This window comes from Spermophilus citellus (assembly GCF_964194105.1).
Source record: "Spermophilus citellus genome assembly, chromosome: 13".
NCBI classification, from domain to species: domain Eukaryota; kingdom Metazoa; phylum Chordata; class Mammalia; order Rodentia; family Sciuridae; genus Spermophilus; species Spermophilus citellus.
The window spans coordinates 70,710,699-70,728,477 of NC_138193.1; positions in this window are offsets into that span (position 1 = coordinate 70,710,699).

The following is a 17,779-nucleotide window of genomic DNA, read 5'->3' on the forward strand; positions in this document are numbered from 1 at the left end:
TTTGTCTGGTTTTGGAATCAGGGTGATATTGGCCTCATAGTATGAGTTTGGAAGTGTTCCCTCTTTTCCTATTTCATGAAATAATGTGAGGAGTATTGGTATTAGTTCTTCTTTGAAGGTCTTGTAGAACTCAGCTGTGTATCCATCTGGTCCTGGGCTTTTCTTGGTTGGTAGGCTTCTGATAGTGCCTTCTATTTCATTGCTTGAAATTGATCTGTTTAACTTATGTATATCATCCTGATTGAGTTTGGGCAAATTATATGACTCTAGAAATTTGTTACTGCCTTCAATATTTTCCATTTTATTGGAGTACAAATTTTCTAAATAAATTATCTTCTGTATTTCTGTAGTATCTGTCATGATATTTCCTTTTTCATCACGAATGCTAGTAATTTGAGTTTTCTCTCTCCTTCTTTTCATTAGCATGGCTAAGTGTTTATCAATTTTATTTATTTTTTCAAAGAACCAACTTTTTGTTTTGTCATTTTTTTAAAAAAGAGAGAGAGAGAGAGAGAGACTTTTTTTTTTTTTTTTTTTTTTTTTTTTTTTTTTTTTGTAGATGGACACAACACAATGCCTTTATTTTTATGTGGTGCTGAGAATTGAACCTGGGTTCCGCCCATGCTAGGTGAGTGCTCTACCGCTGAGCCACAATCCCAGCCCTGTCATTTTTTTCAATTGTTTCTTTTGTTTCAATTTTATCGATTTCAGCTCTGATTTTAATTATTTCCTGTCTTCTACTGCTTTTGGTGTTGATTTATTCCTCTTTTTCTAGGGCTTTGAGATGTACTGTTAGGCCATTTATTTGTTGATTTTTTTTTCTTCTTTTAAGGAATGGACTCCATGCAATGAACTTTCCTCTTAGTACTGCCTTCATAGTGCCCTAGAGATTCCGATATATTGTATCAGTGTTCTAATTTGCTTCTGATAATTTTTTTAAAATCTCCTCTTTGATGTCTTTTGCAACCCATTGTTCATTCACTAGCATATTATTTAGTCTCCAGGTGTTGGAGTAGCTTCTATTTTTTATTTGATCATTGATTTCTAATTTCATTCCATTATGATCTGATGGAATGTAGGGTAGTATCTCTACTTTTTTGTATTTGCTAAGAGTTGCCTTGTGTCATAATATATGGTTTATTTTAGAGAAGTATCCATGTACTGCTGAGAAGAAAGTGTGTTCACTTGCTGATGGATGAAATATTCTATATATGTCTGTTAAGTTTAAATTATTGATTATACTATTGAGTTCTATAGTTTAGTTCTTGTTTGGAAGATCTATCCAGTGGTGAAAGAGGTGTGTTAAAGTCACCCAGAAATATTGTATTGTGGTTTATTTGACTCTTGAACTTGAGAAGAGTTTGTTTGATGAACGTAGATGTTCCATTGTTTGGGGCATATATAATTGTTATCTCTTGGTAAGCAGTGTGAAATGTCCTTCTTTACCCTTTTGATTGACTTTGGCTTAAAGTCTACTTTATTTGGTATAATGATGGAAACCCCTGCTTGTTTCCGCAGTCCATGTGAGTGGTATGTTTTTCCCAATCTTTCACCTTCAGTCTGTGGATGTCTTTTCCTATGAGTCTCTTGAAGGCAGCATATTGTTGGATCTTTTTTTTTTCTTTTTTAATCCAATCTGCCAGTCTATGTCTTTTGATTGGTAATTTTAGGCCATTAACATTCAGGGTTATTATTGAGACATGATTTGTATTCCTGGTCATTTTTGCTTATTTTTGGTATTGAACTTGACTTGATTTCTCCTTTGATTTTTTTTTCCTTTAGTGTAATGCCTTCCTTTGCTGATTTTCATTGTTGTTCTTTATTCCTTCCACATGGAATATTTTGCCAAGGATGTTCTATAGTGCAGGCTTTATTGAAGCGTAGCTCTTTATTGAAATGATCTTTTATTGCCTGTATTTGCTCTCTTATATCATCCTTTAATTCACAAAACATTTTAATTATGTATATCCTGGACTCCTTTTCTGTAATTTCTTCTGTTGTGCTGGCCATGGATTCTAATAATGTAATATCTTGGTTTGTTTGAGACACTTTTCTTCCCTTGTGTGTTCATGTTGTTCATGTGTCTTCCTTTCTAGCACTGCAGATCTGAGGTGTCAGTTTTTACCCTATAGGCTTATAGTGTCCCTGCAGGGTTCCAATACCTCTCTTTTGAGGGGAGAACAATATTAACAGATCCAAATACAAACAATATACAGCCTTGAACCAAATAACTGCTATTAAGATGTTTATGGTTTTGTCACAATATACAGAAGTGGAGAGTTCAATTATTATCTACAATATAAATAGTAGGTTTGCAAAAGGGTCTTCAGTTTCTGATGGTGGACAAAGAACTGGGGGTGAGGTGTAGGATAGATGTTAAGCCAGTAGGAGGTCAGGATATAGAGTTTTTAGATCTTAGGAAGTGTGAAAGAAGAAGCTAAAGAAGTTGGTGAGTACCAGGAAAAGAGAGAGAAAGTGATTTGGGGGAGACAAGTAAGTGGGAAGATAGTACAGAGAGTACAGAAAACAATCATAAAAACTAAGAAAAATTTAAAAGTATAAAAATAGGAGATAAAAGAATATACAACACAACTAAAATATACTCTTCAGACATCCCAGTCCTCAGTAGACTAATTTATGAAAATTACTTGCTTTCATAAACATTGGGGATGTGAGGGCCAAAAATAAAGTGAAAAGAGAGAGAGAGAAAATCTTGAAGGAAGATACAAGGATTGTTTTTGTTGGAGATCAGTATCTTTTCCGCTTCCCTGTCATCCCATAGGTGGGTTTTCCGTTGTTTGCTGGTATCTCCACACTCCAGATGTGAAGGTTATTAGGGTGGGAGGGGTGATCTTGGGGGCTAAGCTCCTGGAGGTGGGGTACAGCACTTGCCATTCTTCAATGGGAGACTGCACCCCAACGATCTTCTTTGGGGCCCCCTCATGTGATAGGGCACTTGTTCTTATCTCCTTACATCACCTGTAGACCTCACAGTTCCTGGTTTTTAAACTAATCAGGAACCTTTCTCTCCAGAGGTTTTTTGGGCTGTGTTGGGGGGGGGGGGCTGCACATCTGTCACAGGGAGCTGTTTTTTATTGGATAGTTCAGGACCAGGTTTTTCGCTCTATGTACCAGGGGCATAGCTGCAAGCACTGTGCCAGGTTAGTGGCTGCCGGGGAGAGGGGGGAGTTGGGGACTATTGATTGGGGACTTGATTTTGCTTCTAAGCTCTAGCTGATGTCCCAGGTGAAGTATGTTAAGTACTCAGAGAGGACAGACGGATGGAGACCAGAAGTAAGACTAGGACTTCTGTGTTAGATTCTTAGATATTTGAGTGATGCAATCTCTTACCTCCTGCCTTTCCTTAGAGGATAGAGTCCTTTGCACAGAAGTGCTAGATCACTTTTTTATTTGTTTATGCTGAAAATTCCCCCCCTTGCTCTTCTCTGGTGAGCTAGTTGCAGACTGAGCATCTTTCCACCTTGATTTTTTTTCCTGTCTCATTTCCTCGTGTCATTATTTCCCTCTTCTAGTCCCAATATAGCAGTTTTCTTCACATTCTCTTCTCCACATTCCAAGTTCTCAGGTCTTCAACCTTCTTAATTATTTACCCAAGTTTGATGCTGATAGAAAACAAAGATCATGTAAAGAAGGTCAAACTGTGGTCCTTGCTCTCAGAAAGAAATCGCAGTGTGATGGTATGTTTAGGGGAGTTGACATAGATGCACACAATAGAAGGGAATAAACAGAATTGGGGTGAAGGGTAAGGAGAGAAAATGCTGAGGGTGAACTGAGTATGAGATTGGCCAATCTTAGTGATCCAGATGGGAAGAGTGGTCTTTCTTCCTCGGAAATCTATGAAAGGGATCAATAGTGTTTGTTCTTTGTGACACACATCTCTCAATAATTGCTGATGAGGAGTAAATAAGGACCACATGTCCCTCATTCATTCTAGTCCAAAGAGACCATTTTCCCCACAGAGGTAAAAGTTAAATGGCAACAGGTAATTAAACTTGGCACGGTTCATGTAAAAACCAGTTGTCCAACAGGGTTGGTCCCATGACCTCAGGACACTCTTATTCCATAAAGCTGGCTTCAGCATACGTGGTAGAGAATTATTGAGGACCAGTGATGGTGGGGATCAAATAGGCAACAAGGTACAACTTTCCTTCTCACCCACATGATGACTCTGCAGCCCAGAGAAGTTAGGCTCTTGCCCAAATTCAAAGTTTCAGAGGAAAGGATCCTCCTGCAGAGGTGTCAGTTCCTCTGCAAAGCAGCCTAGAGCATGATTAAGGCTCTGAATGATGGATATGTTCATTATCTTGATGGTGATGATGGTGTACACCTATGTCAAAACTTCCCTGATTATATATTTTAAGGCTCTTACCTCTAGAAGTCCCTTACTAAAACACAAAATGTGCTATGCACTAAGCTCCAATCATCAGTAATACTTCAGTGTGGATGGTGACAGTGTTTTCCATCAACCAGGCAAGTATATATGATACAAGATGAACATTCCCCTAATTACTAGTGGTGAAAACTGCCCTTTCTTTCCTCCCTCTAGCCTGGCCTAAAGGAAATGTCCCCCTCAGTCAGGGAACATTTTTGCTAATAATTAGCCTAGAAAACCATGCTGACTCTCCTGTTTGGGATAAGGACCATGTGATGATTTCCTAGACAAGGCAGATCTTTGGACCTTTACTGTGTTTTCTAGTTGTAATTTCCATAATGGAATTGAAACTCGGGATGCTTCAGAATAAATATCATAATCACTCATTCCCTCTTCTCACCTAGGTCAGGAAGAGAGGAGGAAAAACTATAAATTATTTCTTCTGCCAACCATTAGGGCCATGGGTGACTAAAATGATAAACTGTCTTTAGAAAAGGTGACACCAAGGCTGGGCCCGGTGGCACACGCCTGTAATCCCAGTGGCTCAGGAGGCTGAGACAGAAGGATCGCGAGTTCAAAGCCAGCCTCAGCAATGGGGAGGCCCTAAGAAATGCAGGGAGACCCTGTCTCTAAATAAAATACAGAAATAGGGCTGGGGATGTGTCTCAGTGGTGGAGTGCCCGAGTTCAATCCCTGGTACCAAAAAGAATAAAAGAAAAAGAAAGGGTGACACCAAGAAAATGCATTTAGGGGGAGGGTGTTAAAAACACTGTTTAGAGCTTTATAAGTGACATGATGATTTTAAAACTTTAGATGTTCCATGTTCTGTGAGGAACATGGGTTATGTGGCTTACCTCCCTTAGTCCCCATTGGCATCTAGGTCAAAAGTAAGATGCTTTGATCGGATCTCACCACTGAACATGGACCAACTGCCTGCACTAAATTCTTCTCTTACGAATTTCTTTTCCTACTTATCTTCTCATAGAATTATGGGCTCTTCAAATTGGTCCATTAAAGATGGTAAATGCACAGTTCTTATTTTCTCTAAACTATCATCAGATGCTGAATGTCTGTAGCAGTGGTTCACAAAGAGTGGACCCTGCACCAGCAGTGGTCAGCATCACCTGGGGACTTGTTAGTAATGCCAATTACTGGGCCCCACCTGAGACCCTCTGAATCAGAAGCTCTGTGGGTGGCCCAGTAAACTGCTTTTAACAAGCCCTCCAGTGATTCTGATGCACATTTAGGGCTCTCTGAGGCTTGCGCTTGGAAGGACTTCATATTATAGACCCACCCTGTTCTGCCCCATGTTCTGCCTGGTACACATTCTGTGTTCCAGAGTCATCATTGTTCATTTTCATACCTTCCTGCATTTACTCCAGTGGCTCCTCTGCCTGGAATTATTTTCCCCTCTTTTCCCTGTATTCGTCTGCCTAATTCTTTACCTAAAAACTTTGACGGCTTTAAATATTGGCAGGCATGTTTCTGATGTTTTTTCAGTTTGAGAAGACAAGATGACTATCTCAACTTATTCACAAGCCCTTGATCACCCTAATAGAGCTTCAGCAACATTGAAGGGCTTCTTCAGGTGACAGTTTGCAAACAGCCTCTAATCAGCACACAAGTTAACCATCATTCGCTCATTGTTTCCCTTCTGGGAGCGTCCAGAGGCGAGTGTTGTGACAGAAGAGAGGATGATTCAGTTCAGATGTGATGGGAAAACAGGATATAAAATCCAATACCACTGATGTGAGCAATGAATAATAATGACAACCTATATTTAAGTGGGCATGAGCTTTGGTAATCATCTCTTGCAGTATCTAGCCTCCCGGGCTCAAAGCATCCTCAGGATGTGAAACACATTTTAATATTTGAAGTACTGGCAGGCTCATAAAAAGTGCATGTTTGTTGAGAAGTGAGTAGGAAGTGGAGGCATTTGGAAGGAGGAAATGGACATGGGCACTGTGGTTCCCCCATGTGGTTCTCAGGCTGGTTTCTTGCTTACAGAATCATAGGCTCTTTGAATTGGAGGGACTGCAGAGTTGAGCTCATCTGACCTTTCACACTTTTCAGAAGCCCAGCATCCCTGACACATCATCCAGCTCTTGCTCGGACACCGCTAGTGTTACCTGGGCTCACCATCTCAACAGCTCATTCCGTCATTGGATATTTCTAGTGGCTGAAATATCCTATCGACTTATGAGCTAGAATTCGTCTTCATTCTCAACTCTGTCAGAACACACAGAAGGCTGCTCCCTTCTTGATATGACAGGGTTTCCTGAAGAGCAATGCACAGCTAGTGTGCTTCCGTCAGGTCTCCTCTGCACTAACATACCTTGGTCAGGTACCTGTCGTTTGTTGATGTGGTTTCCAGAACTGCCTCACAATCCTGGTTCCCTCCTCTGGATGAGTTGCATGAAGGTTTGTAAGTGATTGTTGGGGTTAAAATAGACTGGCAGGGAGAAATTAGGTCTTCGATGGCCTTGAAATGAGACAAACTTCCCTCTGAATGGTTCCCTTGTGCATCCTGTACCCTTACTGCAGCACATAGCTGGTAGAATTCTTCAAAGAGAAACTTAGCAGCCAGGTGCAATGGCACATGCCTGTAATCTCAGCAACTTGGGAGGCTGAGGTAGGAGGAATTCAAGTTTAAGGCCAGCTTCAGCAACTTAGTAAGGCCCTAAGTAACTTAGTGAGACGCTGTCTCCAAATAAAAGAATAAAAATGACTGGTTAAGTACTCCTGGGTTCAAAGCTCAGTACAAGGAGTCTGGGGCAGGGGGTGAGTTAGGGAGAGGAACCCAGCAGTAACTAATTGAATCTCTAAGATCTGAAGCCTCCAAGGAATCAACACGTGACCTTGACTACAGACTTGATATAGTCTGATGCAGAATGAATTCACTTGATATAATTCCTACTGATCATTTCTTTATTCAAAGTGATGGAAATGTTTCTTACTAATTCTGTGGCAATGGTTAAGAAGCAGACAGTATAGGAAGTTGGATGCAGTGATAAACTGAACAGACAGATCAAAGTTCAAATGTGAATTCAAATATCTGCATTTGACTTTACAGCTCTGTTTCCTCATCAGCAAAGTGTGGGTGATCATCCCACCCTATGAAATTGATATGAATGTTAAATGCAATGACATTTCCAGTACACCCTGATGTTCTTAGCACACACACTCTCTCTCTTTGAAGCAATACAGGCAAAGGTGTTTGATGTGATGGTGAGAGCCACGGGGATTTGAAAGTAGGGGCTGCCAAAGTTCTTTTTGTAAAGGGCCAGTTGTCATTATTTTAAATTTAAGTAGCAACATATGTGTGTAACCACTACTGTATTGAACACAGCCACCTTAGAGTGTGTGAATTAGAATTGTGGTGCATGAGACAAATGCCAAGTCTGTGCACCCAGGGACACCCAATCTGTGCACCCAGACAAACAGGCAATGAGGAAATGTTTCAAGTTCTCCAGGACAAGGGTATCAAGAGCAGAAACGTGGAGTATATCAAGATGACCAACGGCTGGCATCCTCATACAGGATAGATAGGAATTTCAACTGCGTGGATCATATGGTCCCTATCACAACTACTCAGCTCTGATGTTATAGTACAAAAGTAGCCACAGGCAATTCATAAATGAATGAGTGTGGCTGAGCTCCGATAAAGCTTGACTTATGAAACAGGCAGGGAGGGTGGATTTGACCCAGAGCATTGAAACTGTTGGTCAATCTTGGGTCTAGACTTTTCTTTTTCTTTCCTTCTTCCCTCCCTCTCTTCCTTCCTTTCTTCTTTCTTTCTACTTTCTTTCTTTCTTGATCAGAGGAAGAACAAGTAGTATCAATTTTACTCTCATAACAATTTTTTTAAGAGAGAGTGAGAGAGGGGAGAGAGAGAGAGAGAGAGAGAGAGAGAGAGAGAGAGAGAGAGAATTTTTAATATTTATTTTTTTTTAGTTCTCGGCGGACACAACATCTTTGTTGGTATGTGGTGCTGAGGATCGAACCTGGGTCTCACGCACGCCAGGCGAGCGCACTACCGCTTGAGCCACATCCCCAGCCCCTCTCATAACAATTTTTAAGTGTATAATACAATATTGTTAACTAGTCACAATGTTGTACAACAGTTTTCTAGAATTTATCTTTCATAACTGAAACTTTATAACTACTGAAGAGCAACTTCCAGTTTTCCCACTTGTGGGCCCTGATGGCCACTATTTTAGTCTTGGCCTGTACTGAGTTTGAGTCTTTAGGTAACCCATATAAGTGGAATACTCGGGTATTTGTCCTTCTATGATGAGTTTATTTCATTTAGCATAATGTTCTCAAGGTTCATTGATGTTGCTGCTTATGGCAGGATTTTATTCTTTTTTTAAGGCTGAATAATATTTCACTGAATGTATTTACCAGATTTATTAATTAATCCATAACATGCATTTAAGTTGTTTCCCTAACTTGGCTATTGTGGACAACACTACAAATTCAAATATCTTTTCCATATCCTGATTTTTAGTTCTTTTGGATAAATATCCAGAGGTGGGATTGCTGAATCATATGATAATTCTATTTTTAATTTTTTTGAGGAACCTGCATACTTTTTCCATGGTAGCTGTATCACTTCACATTCCCACCAACAGTGTACAAAGTTTCTAATTTCTCCACATCTTCAACAACAACTTCAATAACACTTGTTATTTTTTTCCCGTAATACTCATTCTAATACATATGAGGTGGGTAGAATCTTATTTGCAAATCTCAGCTCTGCAGACCTGCTTCTGCTATATTCCTTTTTAAAGATCATCTCTCTCCCATGCTGTGGGGCTCTAGGATCCCTTCAATGATCATCTGGGCCATAACCCTAAAACTTTATCTGAGGATTTACTTTAAATACCTGTGGCTCCTAGAGAGGTAGGGACCTCTGTCCACCAATCTTGAGAGAGAGTAAGAGAGAGATTATGTGCAAACCCCTCAAGGGAGACCCCCTTGAATGCTTCATCATTGCTGAGAGCAAAGTACTTGTATCTCATGTTTGTTTTTAAAGCATCTATTAGGTGTATAGAGTCCCTGGCTGTGTTCCTCCATGACACCCCATATATTTGATTTGTAATATTTAGATGAACTAGAATTATTAGTGTGTTAATCAGTATAACATGTCTCTCCATCCCCCAAGAACAAAAGTCCCATAAAGGCAGGGTCATGTTTTAGTTGCCATCCATGGCTGTACTCCTAGCATCTAGCAGAGGGACCAACACAGAAGGCACATGCCCAACAAATACCTACCGAATGAATGAATGTGGAAGTTTAAATACTCAAGTAACCTACAGAACTTTTTTAGACCATATCTTGATAGTTTTCTTGGGTTGGTGCAATGGCACATACCTGTAGTCCCCGCAACACAGGAAATTGAGGCAGGAGGATCACAAGTTCAAGGCCAGCCTGGGTGACTTAGTGAGACCCTACCTCAAAATAAAAAATACTTAAAAAAAAAGTTAAGGATATATAGTTCAGTGGTTGAGTTCCTGGGTTTAATTCCTAGCCAGCCTGCCTTCCTTCTTTCCTTCCTTCCTTCCTTCCTTCCTTCCTTCCTTCCTTCCTTCCTTCCTTCCTTCCTTCCTTCCTTCCTTCCTCACAAACACACATTTTCTTGGTAGCTATCACTCACACAGCTGCTCTATTTATTCACATAATTGACAGCAATTTCTTGGAAGTAACATGAAGAATTAAGGACCTTTTCCTCTGAAACTTGGGAATAGTCATCCATTCAAAACCATTTTCCTTCCCTTTCTCAGGGAGCATAATTTTAGAATTTTTGTAGCCAGAGTACCTTTTTCTGATCCTTCAACTAGATTTTGCTGTTTGTGGTCTTTCCCTCTTCCTCCTTCTTCCTCCCTCTTCCTTTCATGAGCATGAGCAGCAGCAGAAGGCCGTTAGCTGCTGAATCCTGTACTAAGGTAGCAAACAGAAGTAGGATCACTTAAGCGGTCTCAAGAGTGGTCAGCTTGGTTGACCTCCACAAAGTGCTGCCCAGAAAGGCCACTGGGAGAAATTGATCCCAGGGGCTCAGCTCAGGCTGCTGCCTTCTTCAGACCCCTGAAGGGCAAAGCACTGGACTAGCCACAGGTCTCCCAGCAGGGATTGGTGACGTGAGAGGGAGTGGGGGAGGGTGAGTGGGGAGAGATATTGATAACATGACTATTTCTCTATACCTTTGTCCGTGAAGCCACCTAGGATTCTCTGTGGGACCCAGTGGAAGGCGATCCCAAGCAAGTGCCCTTCCTTTCCTTCTATATCTATGGTGAAGGCCGATGAGCACCTCTTTGAGTGTTTGTTACCATAATTTGACTGAATAACTTCTGTCTCTATCTTGTCCCATGAATTCTTTCTTTTTTTTTGCTTTAATAGCTTCATTTATTTATTTATTTAGTGCTGAGGATTGAACCCAGGGCCTCACACGTGCTAGGTAAGCGCTCTACCACTGAGCTACAACCCAGCCTCCCATGAATTCTTACAAGTTTGAATAGAGCTCAGTGTGATTTTCTCAACTTCCTCTTCCCTCTTGTTTGAGTGGCACGGTGGGTTGATAGTGGCCCTGCAAAATGTCCAAGCACTAACCCTCAGAACTTATGAAAGTGCCCTTTTTCTTTTGGTGTTGAGGGGAAGGTCTTTGTAGATCTAATGCAAAAGATCTTGAGGTCATCTTGAACTTAGGGTGAGCCCTAGATCCACTGGTGCATGTCCTTTCAAAAAGAGGAGAGGACACACAGACAAGGAGGAAAAAAGCTAGGCGAATTCAGAGGCAGGAATTGCAGGAGCATAAGCCAAGGAATGCCAGAGATTGTCAGTAGCCATCTTTTTTTTTTTTTTTTTTTTTTTTTTGCTAGAAGCTAAGAGAGAGGCATGAACTAGGTTCTCCCTCAGAGCCTCCAGAAGTAACCAACCCTGACAGCACCTTGACTTTGCAGTTCTGTCATCCACCCAGTGCGAGAGAATAAGTTTCTGTTGTTTTAAGCCATCTAATTTGTCGTCATTTGTTACCGCAGCCCTAAGAAACTAATACGGTGGAGCCATGTGTGTAATTTGAAAAAGAACTTTAAGACCTAAGCATAGCAACTGACACTATTATCTTTCCCACAGCCTTATCTAGGCTGATGGGGCGGAGACTGGAAGTGTTGAGGAAAATAATGCTGGGTCCTGTGTTGGTAGCCACCAGCCCCAGAGTTCTCCCCTAAAGCTGGAGGCTGATCATAGCAGATAACACTGCTCTTGTTCTTATCAGCTGGGAAAATGAAGAACAGCTCCCAGGAGTCCACAGCTGGGTGGGGAGGGTGGAGAGGACAATTATTTGAACAGGTCATAGGACCTACCCATTGCTTTCCTCTCCTCACTTTTCTTTTATTACCCAGAAGGTAAGTAGGAAAACAACACCATTCCTGTCCACAGCAGTAGCCACCAGTTAGACTACAAACACAGTCCATTTTCTCAGTGGTGGGATCTTAAAGTGCAAAGCAGTATAACACTTAAAATTAGAAGCCTGGTGTGGTGGCACACACCTGTAATCCCAGTGGCTCAGGAGGTTGAGGCAGGAGGTTCGCAAGTTTGAGGCCAGCCTCAGCAACCTAGTGAGGCCCTAAGCAATTTAGTGAGACCCTGTCTCAAAATAAAAAATAAAAAAAGGGTTGGGGATGTGGCTCAGTGGGGAAAGACCCCTGGGTTCAATCCCTGGGACCAACCTGCCTCCTCTCTTTTGTCTCTTCCTCTCCTAGCCACCAGCCCTTTCACCTGGCATCAGAGTGGCTGAAACTCTAAACTGGATGAAGCAGAGGGTGACCACTAGCACATGCAGATGAGATACTCTGGGGAATCACCAAGGGGTCAAGGTGGGACTTGGCTTGGTTTGGTTGTTTTGGCTTTCATAATTTTAAAATGTCTTTAAGTTCATATCTGTGACGACATGCAAGGATCTCAATTTATTCTACTGATTGAAAAACAAATGGTCTCATTTAGCAATAAAGAGGGAGCTTTTTGGGCAGTCACTAAATTGTCCAGTGCTATAGTCTCAACGAAGGCACCTCTGTGAACATATTTAGGTCATTTATAGTTGCTTTCATGTCTCTTATTTCTTTTGAGTTTCACAGTAGCCCGTGAGATGAGTAGAGCTGGGCTTTCTTCCCCGTTTAGAAGCGGGGGAATGGTGGCTTGTGAGACGCAGATGGATGGGGAGGAATAGTAGAGAATTCCAAGTGGGGGTTGGGGATAAGCATGAAGGAGGCTGGAACAGTGAGGAAATCTCCACGGCTAGAGAGCAGGGCACAGGGGTAAACCACAGGAGGAGAACTCTGCCATAGAAAAGGCTCTTGGTGAGGCAGGGATGGGTGACTAGAAAATCCAACCAAATGGCTAGAGAATGGGGGAAACCTGTGGTTTGTAGTTTCCCTTTTGGAGCCTGAACATTCAATAAGAGGTAGATTTGGGGAAAACTATCTCCTCCCCCCAATGACTCCCCAGCATAATGCTTCATGATATTACAATGAATGAACCATAAAGTGGAGGCTGGCCTTCAAGTGTACTTTGTGAAGGTGTGTCATGGAATCCTGGGCCTGGCTGTCAAATGGCGTCCCCTTACACAAAGCAGCATTGGGGGAAGTGGGTTCTCTCAGGCATTGGCAGGCCTGGGCTGGTGGACGTAACCTTTGGTTTGTTAACCCAGCCAGCCTGTGAGCTTTGAGAGGACCTGGGCACCCCAGTAGGAGGCCTGTCCTCAGCTGTTCTGACACACCACATTTGCTTTTTGATTTGCACACATAGAATGAATCTCCCTAATGACTCTCTCCCCAGAGCCTCGTCAATTAGAGCTGCTTTTGTCCTTAGCATCCTTTTGTTGACCAGCTTGGAAATTAGTTAGGAGGGAGAAGAAAGGGAAGTTGTCTTTGCAGGCAGTGGCACTGGAGAGCTGGCTGCTAATGAAGGAGCCCTGAATAGTGCGATTGTGCTGCTGTTTATATAGTTTTTATTTTAATTTGCATCCGTACCAGGCTCGGATCCCAAGAGTCATTCAGCCGTGTTTGGAGCTTTTATCTCCTTCCATGGAGCCAAACCTGCCAGCTTATCATTTGCCTCTAGGAAATTCATGTGGGTCTCCCCTCCCTTCACTTTTGTCATGTGCTATTGGATTGTTTATAGATTGTCGAGAGAAAGACTCCACAGAACTGTAGAAGATTTCTTTGCTCACGTTGCTAGATCAGCTGAGACTTGGCTCTCTTGTTAAAAGACTTCTGGATTCAAGGTTTCAGAGAAAAGGGCCTAGCATTGAGGCAATGACATGGAGGGTAGGCACTGGAAAGAGCTGAGGTGGATCTCTTAAGATGTAAGAGAAACCGTATTCCATCTCCTCTTATGTTAGCTCTGCATGAATGGATATTCCTTACTCTTCCTCTACTTTTCCCATAAACGTCAGCAGAATTTGACTCAAGAACCAACCTCGCCCGCTATTCTCTTTTAAAATAAGTTGCCACTCCTCAGCACACCATTTAAGACTCCACATAACTTAGTCTCATTGGGTTTTGCTGATTGCTGATAAGAATTCTCAGTTCCAATGTATCTGCTTCCTGTTCCAGGATTTCTCCCGTCTGTGAGCTTGACTCTGCTCTGAGCCTCTGCTCTGGCTCTGAATCCACCTGGAAAGCCCCCTTCCTGCCTGGTCCTGTCCACCTTGCCTTCAGACCCCAGCACTCCCTGTCTATGGAGCCTTCCCTGAGTGCAAGCTCATAACTATACTCACCATTTGCTAAGGTTCTTGCCCTTCAAAATGAGGTTCCAGACCAGCAGCCTGGGCCTCCTCTGGAAACATGTAAGAATTGCAGGATCTGGAGCTCCACTCCAGAATTACTGGGTCAGAATTTGCACTTGAACAAGACTCCCAGGTATTTAGTGGGCACAGTGAAGTTTAAGAAGCCCTGTTCCAGACACCTCTGGCAATTATCAACTGGTTCTCTCCACCTGGTGATCCACTTAGCCCCAATGTCTTCATGTATGTGGTTCTTGCTTCCCCAGGAAGATGTTACCACCTGATGACAAGAACAGGAGACATAGGTTTGTTTGTGGTATCTTTTATAGCTCTAGAGCAACACTTAAGTACATTGAAAGAGCTCAATAAATTTCTGTTGGGCATTCCATTTGCTGCTCCTTAAAAATGTTTCGATGTCCTTTTGTGTATACTTATTCTATCTTCTTCATCTTAATTATTAATATATTAAGGGCAGAGATCTGTTTTTTTTAAATCTCCATATACCTTTTCCTTCCTTTGACAAAATAAATATTCCCCAGGTCTTTCAGAGTAGAGACTAAAGTAATGATTCTATCTGGAAAAAATCGCCTTTGACTTTTTCTCACATTGTGTTGGGTCAGAACTCCTGGTGGTGGCTGAGTGCATGGTGCATGCCTGTAATCCCAGTGACTCAGGAGGTTTGCAAGTTTGAGGTCAGCCTCAGCAAAAAAAAAAAAAAAAAAAAAAGGACTGGGGATGTGGTTTAGTAGTAAAGCATGTCTGGGTCCTATCCCTAGTACCAAAAATTAATTAATTAATAAAATGGAAAGAAAGAAAAGAAAAACAAATCCTGGTGGTTCATGAGGCTTTCCCTTTATTTTGCTTTTCCTAAAGTAATAACTGCCAATACCATATTATTCAAATCTCTGTCTCCAAAAACAAAAAGATGTTTTTCATGGGGATGAAAGAGGTTATAAAGAGCAATGCACAGTGTGGGCTGGGTCCCAGGGCATCAAAGGCCTCAGAGAAAGTTCCTGGAGAAGGAGCCTCCAAACCAGACCTGGGAGGGAGGAAGCTTTTGTGTTCAGTCTGGGTTGAGCCCCCTGACAAACCTCACAGCCTGAGAGAGAACACAGAGATAGAGGACCCATGCACTACTGCACATTGTGTGTGTGTGTGTGTGTGTGTGTGTGTGTGTGTGTGTGTGTGTGTGGTGTGTGGGGGGTGGGGGGTGGAGAGAGGGAAGGGGATCTGGGGAGAGCCACTGAAGCACAGTGGGTTGGCAGGATCAGGCAGCACAGCCCTGCAGTAGGTGCAGTTTATCCAGTGCTTTGGGCCCATGTAAGGGAGATGGGATTTCATTTTACAGCTGATCCACAGGGAGGACTGAGCTGGTAGGAGACAGGGTGTTCAACTCATCCTGTGCCAACAGTGGAGAGGGTGGCCTGGCCAGGACAGGAGGGACACCTGTGTGGAGGTTGCAGCCAGAGTCTAGGCAAGAGAGGATGACATCTGCCCTGAATAGCAGCCACAAGGGACCCCAGAGTTGTACTCATCCAAGTACCTTCCATCCAATCCATCACCACCGCCTGCCCAGTCTGCTTTGGAACCGTCTAGAATTTGACCTGTGAATTTGACCGTGCTGTCCCTCCCCATTGGTAATGTCCAGGTTCTTATCACTCCTGTATTCTCCTAAAGATCAGTTCTGGTCTGGCTTGGCAGTGTCACTGTTCAGAGGGCAATGTGTAGCTCCTCAGCACGGCATGGCACATCCCTCAGTTAGGCCTCAGCTGGCCTCATCTTGAGCCTGCTCCTCTGCCACCTGCATCGCACACCTTCCTTTCTGCTCACAGTTCCTGGCTCTTGGAACCTGCCTTGCCCTGAAGCTTTTGTGCTCAGTCTGGGTTGAACCACGGGGACTAGCAGTCTAGTACTTTTTCCCACACTTGAAACCTCCCCCTCTACTCTGCTTGGTAAATTCTCATCCTCTAAGACCCTAGCATGCAAATAACCTCTCTGGGGAAACTTCCCCTGCTCCCCAGATAGAACTAAGTGCTTCCTCCTCTGTGTCACCAAAACTACCCTTTGTGTATTTCTCTCTGGCTTGTCTTCTTGAATGCTAGGGGACTATTAATGCAACTGTCTCCTCCACCTGACTACCAGTTCCTTGAAGCTATGTCTGGTAAAGTCTGGACTAAGGGGCAGAAATGGAGGATGTAACCAGTAGCCATCCCCCTCCCCCAGACTATTTGTTGTTGTTGTTGTTGTTGTTGTTGTTTTGTACTGGGGATTGAACTCAGGGGCACTTAACCACTGAGCCACATCCCCAGCCCATTTTTGCATTTCATTCAGAGACAGAGTCTCACTGGGTTGCTTAGGACCTTGCTAAGTTGCTGAGGCTGGCTTTGAACTCGCAATCTTCTTGCCTCAGCCTCCCAAGGTGCTGGGATTATAGGCATGTGCCATTATGCCTGACGACCACTGTCATTTGTAATAACTTCCACTCTATACCTAGCCCAGGGTACCAGTATATTGAATTAAAGTCAATTAAGTGTGCAGTTTGTTTGTCACAGGAAAATGGAGGGTCCAAAAGAGAACCTAGATGTGGACTGTCCAGTAGAAATATAGGAGCCACATTTTAGATTTTCTCTTAGCCACATTTTAGTATATTAGATGAAGCAGATAATCATGTTTATTTATAATAACCCCAAAGTGGTAAACAACCCCAAGTCTATCGATAGCAAGTGGATAAGCCAAATATGATATGCTCATATGGCAAAATATTTTTGAGAAATGAAAAGAAATGAAGCACTGACATGTTAAACAACATGAATGAACCTCACAGTAACTATACTGAGTTAAAGCAGTAAAAAGTACATAATAACATATGATTCCCCTTACATAAAATCTAGGGGATATAAATGATTCTGTAGTGACAGAAAGCAGGTCAGTGACTATCTAGGGATGGATGTGGTGCATGATCTGAGGCATGTGAAAACTTTTGGGGAATGATGGATATGTTCATTATCTTGATGGCGATGATGGTGTACACCTATGTCAAAACTTCCCTGATTATATACTTTAAATATGTGCAACTTATTGTGTATCAATTATACTTCAGTAAAGTGGCAAAAAATAAAACAGGATGATTAATTTTGATAATATATCTTAATGTCATGTATCAAAATATTATCATTTAAATATGTAAATAATATTTAAATACTGAAATTCTTCACATTCCTATTTTATAGCTTTTGAAATCTGAATGCTTGTTTACACCTATAGCACAATCTCACTTTGTTTTTGTTTTGTTCTGTTTGTGGTGCTGGGGATTGAACCTGTCATGCCAGGCAAGCACTCCACTATGGAGTCATAGCCCAAGACCTGATCCTCACATTTCAGGTACTCAGTATCCTTATATTTTAGTCTACTGTGCTAGACGGCAGAAATAGAGAATCTCTAAGTGAAATAAACCCCTGACCTAGAATGGCTTTCTCCTTGGAACTGGGCATACTCTGGGCAAACAACTTCTCCCATCTACCTCTAGGGTGGTTTTGACCTGCCGTGAGAGCCCCTTTCTGCAGCCCTTAGAAAGTGTGGGTCTTGGGGACTGTGGGTCAGAGGCT